Source organism: Melospiza georgiana, chromosome 3 (genome assembly GCF_028018845.1).
Source record: "Melospiza georgiana isolate bMelGeo1 chromosome 3, bMelGeo1.pri, whole genome shotgun sequence".
Taxonomy (NCBI): Eukaryota; Metazoa; Chordata; class Aves; order Passeriformes; family Passerellidae; genus Melospiza; species Melospiza georgiana.
Window position 1 is genome coordinate 22,102,744 of NC_080432.1, and position 11,797 is coordinate 22,114,540.

Consider the following 11,797-nt stretch of genomic DNA (forward strand, 5'->3'; position numbering starts at 1 on the left):
AAGAAGGTTGAATTAATAGCCTGTGTAACTCAGAGTGCAAGCATTGATCCTGTCATTCTGGCTGCTGCACAAGGGCATTTTCCTAATGTAATAAATGCAAAGCCCCACCAGCCTCTGGGGCTGTGCATCCAAACAGCTGATGGGTAATTACAGGAGACCTGTGAGGCACAGGTGGGAGAGAAAAAATTCAGGCTGCTGGTGAGAGCATCTGTGTTCAAGTTATGATTTGAAGCAAGCAATTTGTTATTGTTTTGGTTTTTGTGGTTTGTTGTGGATATTTTTTTTTTTTTTGAGAGAAGAGGTTTATTACATTGTAAGTTTCCATAGAATTTGTTCTATGCCTCAGTATTTGTGTGTGAATTGTCAGTCTGGTTGTAGTCCTTGCTCCTGGTTCCTGTGTGCTTTAGAGTGGGTCATGCTCAACCTGTTCAGGAGGAACCAGCCTGTGGTTCCTGCTGTTGTTGGCACAGTATTGCATTTTTTCCACATTGGTTAGGAGATGGAAGTTTGAAGAAAATAGATGTCAGTTTCTGAAACATTTGGTGAGGGATACAGGCTCCATTGCTTTTTTCCCTGCCCTCTCCAGTGGATCGCTTAGTGGAGTACCAGCAGCACAATCCTAGTGCCTTGAATTGTAAAGAAACTTCAGACCCTGAATGCAGATTAGATTCTTGAAAAAGGAAGAGTACCCAAACCTGAAATTTATGTAATGTACTTGTCAGTAGTGTGTCACAACTTTTCTCTTTTGATTATCCTTTGTAAGATATGCTAAATTATTTTTTCACTTTTGTTTTGTTCTGTAAGTGTTATTTGGATGATTACAGGTTTGTTTCTATTTCATATCTGTAGGGCAGAAGGCTGTAAATAATTCTAAGCTCCTATGCAGTAATAATAAATATTGAAGTATTTTAAGCAGTTATTTTAGACAAGTTCCTGGAGGGATGAAATTACTTCTTAATATCTAATGTTTCTAAAATGAGGCAGTATCTCTGACAGTGTCACTCTTTCTATCTCCATCTGTTTTTCTACCCCGTCCATTACCTGAGAAATGAATTAAGTTTTATGGTAGATCCATGCAATGATGCAAATATGTTACATTATCTATGACACACTAAGTATCTCACCTTGTTAGGCATATTTATTGCATAAAAAACCAGCATAAAGTACCAGTGGTGCAAATGTGCCGTCTTCAGTGGAATTTACCAGCAGATATCTTGGCCCAGTCATGACAGCAAATCTTTCCTCTAAAATATCAATACAGCACTAAAGTCCAATTATTTTTATACTCTGCTAATCTTTTTTTTTGGTTTTACAGTGTTCCTGCAGGCTTCTATAAAAAGACTATTGGTAATCTCAGCAGGGAGGCCTCCTTATCAAGTAGTTTCAAAGACTTATGACTTCTGAAAAAATAAGGAGGTAATACTGAATTAATGGAGAAAGAAAATGGAGTCTTCAAAAAAAACTAAATGTAAAGCATATATAATACAGATTATTTTTCTACATTCAGAAGTTTTCTTGGGTTTTCACAGATTTGATAATAAGACTTGGAGAGAGTTAGGAATCTTATATTTTTTAAAGTACATGCCTAAAATGGTCCTTTAAATATAAATCTAGACATAGCTCTTTTTATATACTTGTAGCTGAGAAGGAATCAGTGCACATATAGTTTGAAAGCTACGGTCTGGCTTAAAACCTGCTTATCAATTTTTGAAAGTCTCATTCAAAATAAAAACTTGTATCAAGAGTCGATATGGAAAGCCTTATTTTGTTGTAGCTTACTGGAAGTATGTTAAAACATTATTAAACTCTGTTTAAGAGTGAATGTTAGAGAGCCAGGAGCCAAGCCCTGGTATTTCTTGAAAGGAAGAATAAGAAATGCTGTGGTGAAGGACCTGGGGTTCCTGGTGGACAACAACCTGTCCCTGAGCCAGCAGTGTGTCCTTGTGGCCAAGAAGGCCAAAGGTGTCCTGGGCTGCATTAGGAACTGCAGTGCCAGCAGGTCAGGGAGGGGATCCTGGCCCTCTGCTCAGTTGTGGGATCCTCAGGATGAGAGAGATGTGGAGCAGGTCCAGTGGAGAGCTACTAAGGTGGTCAAGGGTCTGGAGAACCTCTCTTATGAGGAAAGGCTGAGGGAGCTGGGGCTGTTCAGCCCCAAGGAGAGAGGACTGAGAGGGAACCTCAAAGTCTCAGAGGATGGACCAGGCTCTACTCAATAGGACAAGAGGCAATGGGCATGAACTGATGCACAAGAGGTTCCACCTGAACACGAGGAAGAACTTACCTGTGCAGGTAAACCTGAGCTGGGATGGATTGCTCAGAGAAGGTGTGGGATCTCCCTTGCTGGAGAGATTCCAGAACCATCGGGACACAATCTTGTGCCTTGTGCTGTGGGATGACCCTGCCTGTGCAGGGAGAGCAGACAAAATGTCCCTCTGTGGTCCCTTCCAGCTTGACCTATGCTGTGAAGCGATGGCAAGAATTCTCTTCTTTGAAAACTAGCAGCTGTTACTTAAAACACTTGAAGGTATCCATCAAATAGCTTTGAATTGTATCCTCCTTTATTGTGTTATGGGGGTAAGCTTTACAGAATCAGGAGAAAAGTTATGGGGGAATGGATTTCAGAGCTTTAATATTTCATTCATGTCTTGCTATGTGTTTAAGCTTTTCCACACTACAGAATTGGAATGTCCATAAGTGGGTTTGTTTCATGAAGTGGCTTTGTAGTGGCAATGACTTATTTCAGCAATACTTTTTTCTCAAAACTCTTTGTTATGTCCTACTAGTCCTTTAAAACTTGATGTAAGTTGCATTGGTAGCTATCTGTGATTATTAGCAAAAAAACCTTACATATTGTCTTTGCAGTCATATAAATCAGATTTTGAGATTGCCACGTGAAATTATCATCTGAATCTTTCTGGTTGTTATTTACACAAACCCCTGGTGTTACATTCAGTAATAGGCTCTTGCTTATGTGGACAGCGCTTTTTCCTCAACATCTCCCATGCTCTGAAATACTACGGCCGAAGTTTTGATTTGGCATGGAAGGGGGTATAAAATAGAGTTATATCCTGTCAAACCACTACAAAAATAATGGTAGTTTTGCTTTTTTTCTTTATTGTCTTGTAAAGAGAGTTATTATTAAAGAACCAACAATAATGCCAGAAATGCAAAAAAATAGTTGCAATACATTGGTGTAGAATATAATGTGTCATACTTTGGTAGATTCATTAAATCTTTACTGTCTTTTCCATAATAAAATTTCTTAAATTAGTTTTAATTCAGTTTGCCTTTTCCCTTATCCTTAACATCCTACTTTTATATATTCTTTTATCTGACTGCTGCGCACAAAATAAAAATAGAGGGATTTTTTTATTATTTAGGTTTATTCTGATCTTCAGATGTGATTGGGGATTTCCAGTGACTGCTGATTAGTGAGAGCACTGGCCAGCATACAGCTTAGCCAATCTTTGCTTCTCAGCAGGAATTGTAGTGCAATAAGAAAGGTCTCTGAAGGAGAAAAACCTTAGAGAGAAGAAGAGAGTGAAGGGCAGCATTGAAACAAAAAGAAAGGACCTGAAAGTAATAGGTCAAAACATTTCTCAGAAGATATGTCACAGCCTCAGGAGATGGTAACAGCACTATCTCAGCCATCAAGGTTTTCTGTGTGATGGGAAGTCCTTTTGAGTGTTTCATCTGAATTTTTAAATAGTCATTTACTGATTCTGGATTTGCCCTTGAATATTTCTTCCCATACATATGCAGGTGGTGGCAGTTCTGTGTAAATACCTGTGGGTGTTTTCCTCTGGAAAGTACAGACAGTTCAGCTGCTTTTATTGCCATGACCTTGACCAGAATCCCTGCTTCTAACAGTTACTAATATTTTTTTTCAATTTGCCTCCATTTTTTAGTTACTAATATTTTTTTCAATTTACCTCCATTTTTTAGTTGCTAATATTTTTTTTTTCAATTTGCCTCCATTTAAAAAAAAAAAACATTTATTTTTTTAACTATGGACACATAGTTGGTTCTTCTTTCCAGAGCAGAATGTTTTCTGTTCCTAACCCAATCCCCTAAAGGTCTGTGCTGTGCTGATCTATTACATGTTTGTAGTCCTTAGTGCTGTTTCCATCAGTTACATTCATAAAGGTAAAATATCATCAATCATTGTAATGCTCATTAATCAATTTGGAGGAAGGTTATCTGAATTTTTAATGAGATTTATCAGACATTAGAGTTCAACACCATTTACTGAAAGCAATTGAAATTGGCACTATTCTTTTGCTCACTAAATGAAAATTCTACCTTTGTCATTTGGAAGAAAAAACTGTTTCTAAAACCACTATATTGAATTTCTTATAACTCTTACTTCAGTTTTGAATAATGACATTTTTGATCCCATAGCTCATTTGAACACCTGACCTATGTACAGACGGTGGCTGAAGGTAATTCTGGAGTGCCAAAAGAAATACCAAATGTATCGCAAGAACACATATTTTTCCGGATACTACTTCTCATAGGCAGCCTTAAGTTAAAAAATATCATTTTGGCTCAATTTTTTTCCATCTGACAATTTTTGAGATAATGAAGCTCAAAGACAATTTTTGACTAATGTTCTGCCTGTCTTTGAAAAGTTTTGAGCTTCTTCTCTATCCAGAACTAATCAATAAAAAAGAGTTCTTTTACTCTTTGTAGCTGACATAGTAATTCCTTTCACTTCATTTGAAGAGGCAGGGTTGCAAAGAGATATTAGATGGCTTGTTTAGATCAAATATTTCCAGTGTAGCAATAGGCCATTAGCACATCTCTCTGCTTGTTATTTTGAACAGCAGATTTCTTCAGCTTCTCAGATCCCTTTTGTTGCTGTAGGATCCTTTCATAGAACATATTCTTCTTGTGCTCAGTAACTTGGAAAGATTTTTCTGTTTTATATGTGAAAAATCTTTCTTAAATGAGACTATCCTCAATGGGCTGGAAGATGTAATAAAATAACTGTTTTCATATTGAATTTCCATGTTTATAGGAAGACCAAGAGTTATAAATAGCTTCTTCCAAACATGTTTTGAAGGCTCACATAGAGATCCAACTGACTTTTCCCAAATGTTTTTATGTAGATATTCCTTCAGTGATACAATCTTAGGCAGAGACAGATAAAAAGTGATGGTTTTGTCAGTCCCCTCTGGAAGGTGTTTTGTTTTACCTTTTTCAAAACCATGCTGGATCTCTTTTTACTGTGCAAATGCTGCATATTCCTGTAGCACCCCTCTGAGACAAGAGCAAAACTGGTTTTATGGCAGTGGCTCATCATGTACATAATGCTATTGCAGTGGCATTCCCCCTGCATCTCTGGAAAGCTCATTGCTACAAAGGGCTTCTTTTAACAGGAGTTAATTAGGACTAGAAAATTGCTTGTTGTTTTTTATTGCCTCTAAACCCCAGGACATGCTGCACTAATCCTCTAGTGCTGTGTGGTGCCATAAGAGAGGTATTCAGCTGATGTCTCAGAAGTTTCTTATTAGCTTTGAAACTGTTCCTTATCAGATCATTTAACTCATTAACTCTTTCTACACATAAAATGTGTTGGGGATTATTTTCTTCCTTGTTCTTTCATTTAAAATGTGTGTTTAAATATAACTCCAACAAAGTAAAAAGAATTTTTTGTTCTTCTCCTATTCCACATTTTTACTTAGGACAATGAAAAACAAGTGCAACTCATTTGGAGAATGCTCAGCAAGGAGTAAGGTGCTACTGTTTCATCCAAGAAACACTATAGAATATGTTGCTTTTTCTAGGATAGAAACTGCTTTCAATTTTTGCAAGAATTTCTGCATTTGGTTTTTGCTCAGTCTTTTGCTCAAAGCATATTAATTTTAAACTTGCATTTACATAATTTATATACTTATGAGGAGTAAAATTAAAACCACTGTTTTTTAAATCATAATGTCTGTTTTTCTATCAGTTCTGTAAAGAATCTGATGCTGAAAATCTGTGATTCTGGTTGAAAGCTAGAAATCTGCATTTTGCAGTTCAGGTCTAACATCAGTAAGAACCCTGAGGTCTGGTAAAGGCCTTTGCAAAGCTGCTTAAAGATGTCCAGCATGGTTTTAAACTTGCTGCAGAAACTGGGGCCTCTATTTATTTGTTGGTATATTTCTGCTCTGGTTTCCCAACCTCTTACCAAAATTCAGAAATGAGTTAAGGCAACAATAAGGTTGAGTAATAGTAGTTTCTCTTGTGAATGTAGAAGTGATGTGAGAGTATTTGAAATTTTGCAGATTTTTCTTAATTTAGCAAGAATACCTTTAAAGTCACAATTTCAAACTTTAGGGTTTTGAGTAATTTTTTGATGCATTATCACTGCATTATTAAGTGCAGGATACTGTAATCTGCTTATTAATGATGCAACTGCTAATTAGAAAAAGGTTCTCTTATTTTCACCTTCTAGCAATTTAGTATTTAATGTACACTAAGATGGCACCATTCCTAAAAACTCCTGCTTGCTCTCCTCTCCCTCCCCAATTACAAATGTGCTTTTGAAGTGCCTACTCTCTGTGATTAAGTAAAAGGACATGAAAATTAGTGAGGAAATTGCATGGTGCAGCCATTTTAGTTATGAATTTAAATGGCTGTTTAGCAAAATGGAGTAATTTATCACTTATCTAGTGCTCCCTGCAAGTCATTTATCATGAGTGGCAACTATCATAATTTTATTCTAATCTGAGATGGTGGGAAGGGATCAGAGGTTCATGCTTCTTGTGACTGGCCACTGGTTTAATGATTGTGTGTGAAACAAAGCAGGAACTGGAAAACTTTCTCAAGTTTCTTTGCATGATAGGATACCTGACTTTGTATCAGTTAAATATCAGTTAAGTTCCGTTAAATTTTTCTCAGCAGGTAGAATTTTTCTGTGCACCTCATTTTACTGCAATGGACGCTGGTTTTATGTTGGACACCAGCAGTGCAGGCTTTGGTGCCCAGGATCACAGGTGCAGTGTGTTATTTGAGATAAACCATGTTCTGATAGTACATCCCAGGAACAGGGATTATGGCAGTCCAAAGCGCTTGGTTATAACAACTAAACAAAGTTGTAACTTGTCATGGTTTTGAGTGGAACATTTTCTGCCACAGAAAGACTTGGATTGGTTCACCAGATCCCTGAATCTGTGCAATGAATAGACATTGCTACATCCCTGTTTTTTTCTTTTTTTTTTTTTTTTTAAAGGATAATTTGAAACAATAATAAGGAGCCCTTGAGAAGTAATTCCTCAGTCCTTCAGAATAAATTGCTTATGGTCTTAAATAACTTCTCCAGTTTTGTTCTCATGTTAGGCTGGTCATGACTACCTCATAATGAAATTATTTCCTCACAAGGGGAAGGGGACACAAAAGTCTGTACTTACTGGAGAGGGAAAGGAGCATTAAAAATAGGAAATAAGCGCATAGATATTTCCCAGCTGTGAATTTGGAATAATGAGTCTGATTTTTTTTTTTCTCCAAATTGCTTTCTTGGAATTTTCTGTGGAAACTTGTTCAGAGGGCAAGGAGTATAGTTTCTGGGAAGAAAAAGAAAAAGATTCTGGGAAATGAAAGAAAGCATGGAAGATTCTTCTGTTAAAAAACGTTATTTACAAGAGATAGGAACAGGAAGCTACTAGTGTGAAACGAGCAATACTTGCAAAAATTAACTCAACCTAACCGATAAAGCAGACCCTCTGCATTCTCTCAAAATGAATTTCTTAGGCTTTATCATAATTACATCTTTTTTTTGCTTCATACTAATCTTAATTTTTTTAATTAGAATTATTTTGGTTCCTTCTTTGAGTGCCTGTGTTTTATTTCTAGATGCAATGTGGTCTTCCTTTATTATGTGATTGGGAAGCAAAAAATGGTCAAATTCAGTATAACATTTAGAGAACTACTTTATAGTCTTTGTAATTTTTCATCTTAAGATCCAGGTGATGTATTAGTGGAAGGGTAAAGGCTGGCTTCGTAAAAGAGCAGTGTGCTGAGAAACCTTGTGCATGATGCATCCTGAGACCCTTCCAAGTTCAACAGTGCACACCTCAGGTGGAGAATATTCCTTTTGTATGGAATAGCAAGCCATTAGTCTATTACTGAAAAGTTTGCACAGAAGTAGCAGTTCAGGCTGTCTGTTTTTATTGTATCAATCATTCTTGTTAATGTTTTTGTCTATGTGCTTTTTTTAGTATCGTTTTCCAAAGTTGCACTACTTTTTCAGAAAGAATTTATAAGTTTAAGTTGATGGTTTGGAGATAAATGTTTGAATTTTCAATTGTTGTGAAATGGAGCACTGAAAAGTACATCTGGGAACATACTAGATTTTGGTTTGGCATAATTTATTTATTCAGAGCACATTTAATGTTTTGAAGATTTTAGAGAAGTAACTCAGTTCTTAGAAGTAGAGTATCTGTGGTGTCAGCTTATTTTCTCTTTCACAGTAATTATTTTGGCAGACAGATAAATTGACAGCATTCTACCAGGTTTTGTTGGGTAATAAATACACAAAAGTTTATTACCTAAACCCCAACAACCCATGTGACAACATAGGTGTTGTCACATAGACTGTTAGGGTTTAGGTGATAAACTTTTGGGTTCTTCTTATGCAAAGGAACATTGCAGCTGTGAATAAACAGATTTGATTTACTCTTGCTGCAATTTTACTTCTCTTGTCTATGGTTCCATTACTGTTACTACCTAATGAGATCAAAGCATCTAGTCCTATGTATGTGATTTAAATCAGGCATGGGCACATGATGAAGTTATTATGGATCCAGCCAGACCTAGTTTATGATGTAATACTGCCAGTGGGATGGGTGAATGTGCTATAAAGCTTAGCATAGTGCTTAGGTAGGACTGTAAAATCTGCCCAGGCTCATGGAAGTATTGCTTCCATGTTTTTTATCAGACTTAGAATTCAATGAACTTCCAAAGATTTGAATAATAAAACTGTTGTGGACTTCAGGGGGTCAAAGAAACAAACCCTTCCTGCAGCAACAGGTGCTTTAATAGCGTGCTTCTCTTGTTTGAATCCTTTCTGTGACACAAACAGATTGTGCCATTCTATATGTGCACATCTCCTGTAATTCTGGACTTGCACTGCCATAATACACTAAATTTTACAGTACTCAAAATTCAGAATAAAACCATGTTAAACTCCTTTATGGTGTTCGTATTATCTTGTGCTTTTCTATGCAGGTAATTACATTTTAATCATTAAATGAAGTGTGACACTTCATACTGGCTAGAATGACTGCTATGCATTTTTAATGGTTTCTCTAAGTGTCATTAAGTGATAATTTGAAAAAAATAAACAAACAGCCAGCAGTTTACACAACTGGTTTTTAATGAAGCCTGTTCTTAATTTGCTTAAAGGATCAACAAAATTTGTGGTATGAAATGTAGCAACAGATTGAGTGGGCTTTTTTAATCTAAAACATTTGAATGTTTTATGGATATTTTTTAATGTCCATTCTAAATACATACATTGCTATCAAGAGTAAAATAGCACATCTTTTTTGATATTAAGAAGTGGATACAGTGTTGATTACCAATATTGTTTAGTGGCTTTTCTGTCCTGTGATGAAACATTTTGACTTATATGCCTTCTGCTCAGCGTGCTAAGAAGCCTGGTTTTCGGTGACAAAGCACTAAGAAAAATATTTGTAACCTGGTTTCCTCTTGGTATTCCTGAATCTTTGCTGATCTGTGGCAAACCTGTGGGTGTTTTACCTCCTGTCTTCCCATTTTGGGTCTGGGCATGGCAAGGCAGATTTGGAGTTGCAGTGGCCAATCACTTCCTAGATATCAGTGCGAGGTTGAGGGCAAATGTGCCTGAGGTTTCATCCAAGTGATCATAAGAGGGAAGCTTAATTTTTTGGGAGGAATTAATTACTCTGCAGACTGCAGAAATGTGCAGGTATTCTATTGATATTCTCACCCCTGCTACAAATAATTATTTAATATTTGCAATTTGGCCAAACTAGAATATTGACATAGAAGATGATTGAATTCATGCCATGGAAACAGCATAAAAATAGCAAATAATGGGTATTTTTGGTTTGTCAGATGAGCAGAAAAGATAGTTTGGTAGAAAAAGCATTCAGTTTGTGCCTTTATCCACAGTGTTCATGTTTTTTCACCAAAATGTTTCCTCTGAAGTAAAATGCTATGTTTAGTTTTATTTATTTTGTTGTTTTCAAGTGAAATTTGGTTTTTAAACAAGTGAGTGCTAGTTTGATATAAATCAAATAATTATGTAATTAAACGATGCAAATAAAAGTAATTTGCTCAAAATTTTAAATTTCATGATATTGAGTGTCATGGACTATATTTTGAAGCTAAAAGGAATGAGAGAGGATTCAAAAATTAACAGAGAATTCTGCAGGGGTATTGCTTGAGGAATTACTCAAGTTTAATTTGAATTAACTGCTTGCTTTTTAAAGTCCTTGTTTAGGAATAATTTATTTCAAAAGGGCCTGGCACGTACTTAAGTTCCATACATTTTCATGTCTGAATGCTCAGAAGTAGTTTGCAGTGCATAATGTGTATGCATAAATATTTTGTATGTCGATTCATTTATGTCTTTCATTATTTTTTGTGGTACAGTCATTAAATACCTGGGACAAAATCACAAATACCAGGTTGCTGCATCTGTTTTATCATCTTTCCATTGTAGGTATTCATGCTGCTTTAATATGCCAGTGCAGCAAGCACCCATAGCAAATAAATTTGTGCTTGAGCGTTTTATGCTTTTATTAAATATTCATTAGATGAGATGCAGGCTGCTGCTTTGAGTGCACTGAAACTCCAGAAAATGCATTGATTGTGAATCCTTTATGCAGCATGAGGCAAAGTGTTCACTACTGAAATGTGTAAGGGTCCAGTATGTGTTGCTATACAGCTGAATCTTGCTTTGGGCTGTAAAGGGAGCATAATTGATACAGTAGTTTTGGGTTTCTTAAATTGTGTTCTAGTATGATTTAGCTAATGCCAAAAAAAAACCCCCCACAAACTCCCAGGAAAAAAAAAAAACACAAAACAACCAACCAAAAAACCCAAACAAAAACCCACCAGGAATCCTTCATCAAATCTGAGAAAGCCCTTCAAGTAAATAGACTAATAACTCTAATAACTTCCAGTGTTCTTATTGCAAAGCAAAGTAAAAGCAAAATGCAATCATTGTTTGGGCCTTATCTGATGTACTTTGCAGTAGTCTCTGAACTTACTCTGTTATCTAGGGAGAAGCATTTTGAACATCCAAGATCAAAGTTAGTGTATAGGCTCCAACAGAAGACAAGTACACCCAAGGACCTCTCAAAAAACCTGTGTCCTCACACCTGTTTTTTGATATATAAATAGATATAGAAATCCATATATTTATGCATCTGCTTTGGGCTTGTTGTGATGGTATCACACTTGTGTGCAGCTCTGTCCTGGAGATGTTTATTCCCAAGAAGGATGAAATTTGATATCCTTAGTTTTTCACACCTTCATACTTATACTTCATAAAACCTACAGGTTTTCATTGGGATTTTACTAATTTATTATCAACAAAACAGAAAAAAAATTGCCTTTTTATAGCTCTAACTTCATATACCTCTAAACAGATAATTTTGGCCTTTTTTTATAGCTTTAAACTCCTTACACCTCTAGTATAAGGTCTGTGTATGCATTAGTGTATAAGATTTTAGGAGAAATGTAATCTCCATATATGTCATACTTTTCTGAGATTGAAAGCTCATCTATTTGTTTCATCTTCAGGATAAACTGAGAAAAATAA

The 11,797-nt window shown here is 36.0% G+C and overlaps 1 protein-coding gene across 29 annotated transcripts in view; it reads left to right on the forward strand.

Moving 5' to 3' along the window:
• NRXN1 (neurexin 1) overlaps positions 1-11,797 on the forward strand; it is a 681,183-nt gene that overhangs the window by 217,637 nt on the left and 451,749 nt on the right. The window lies entirely within an intron of this gene.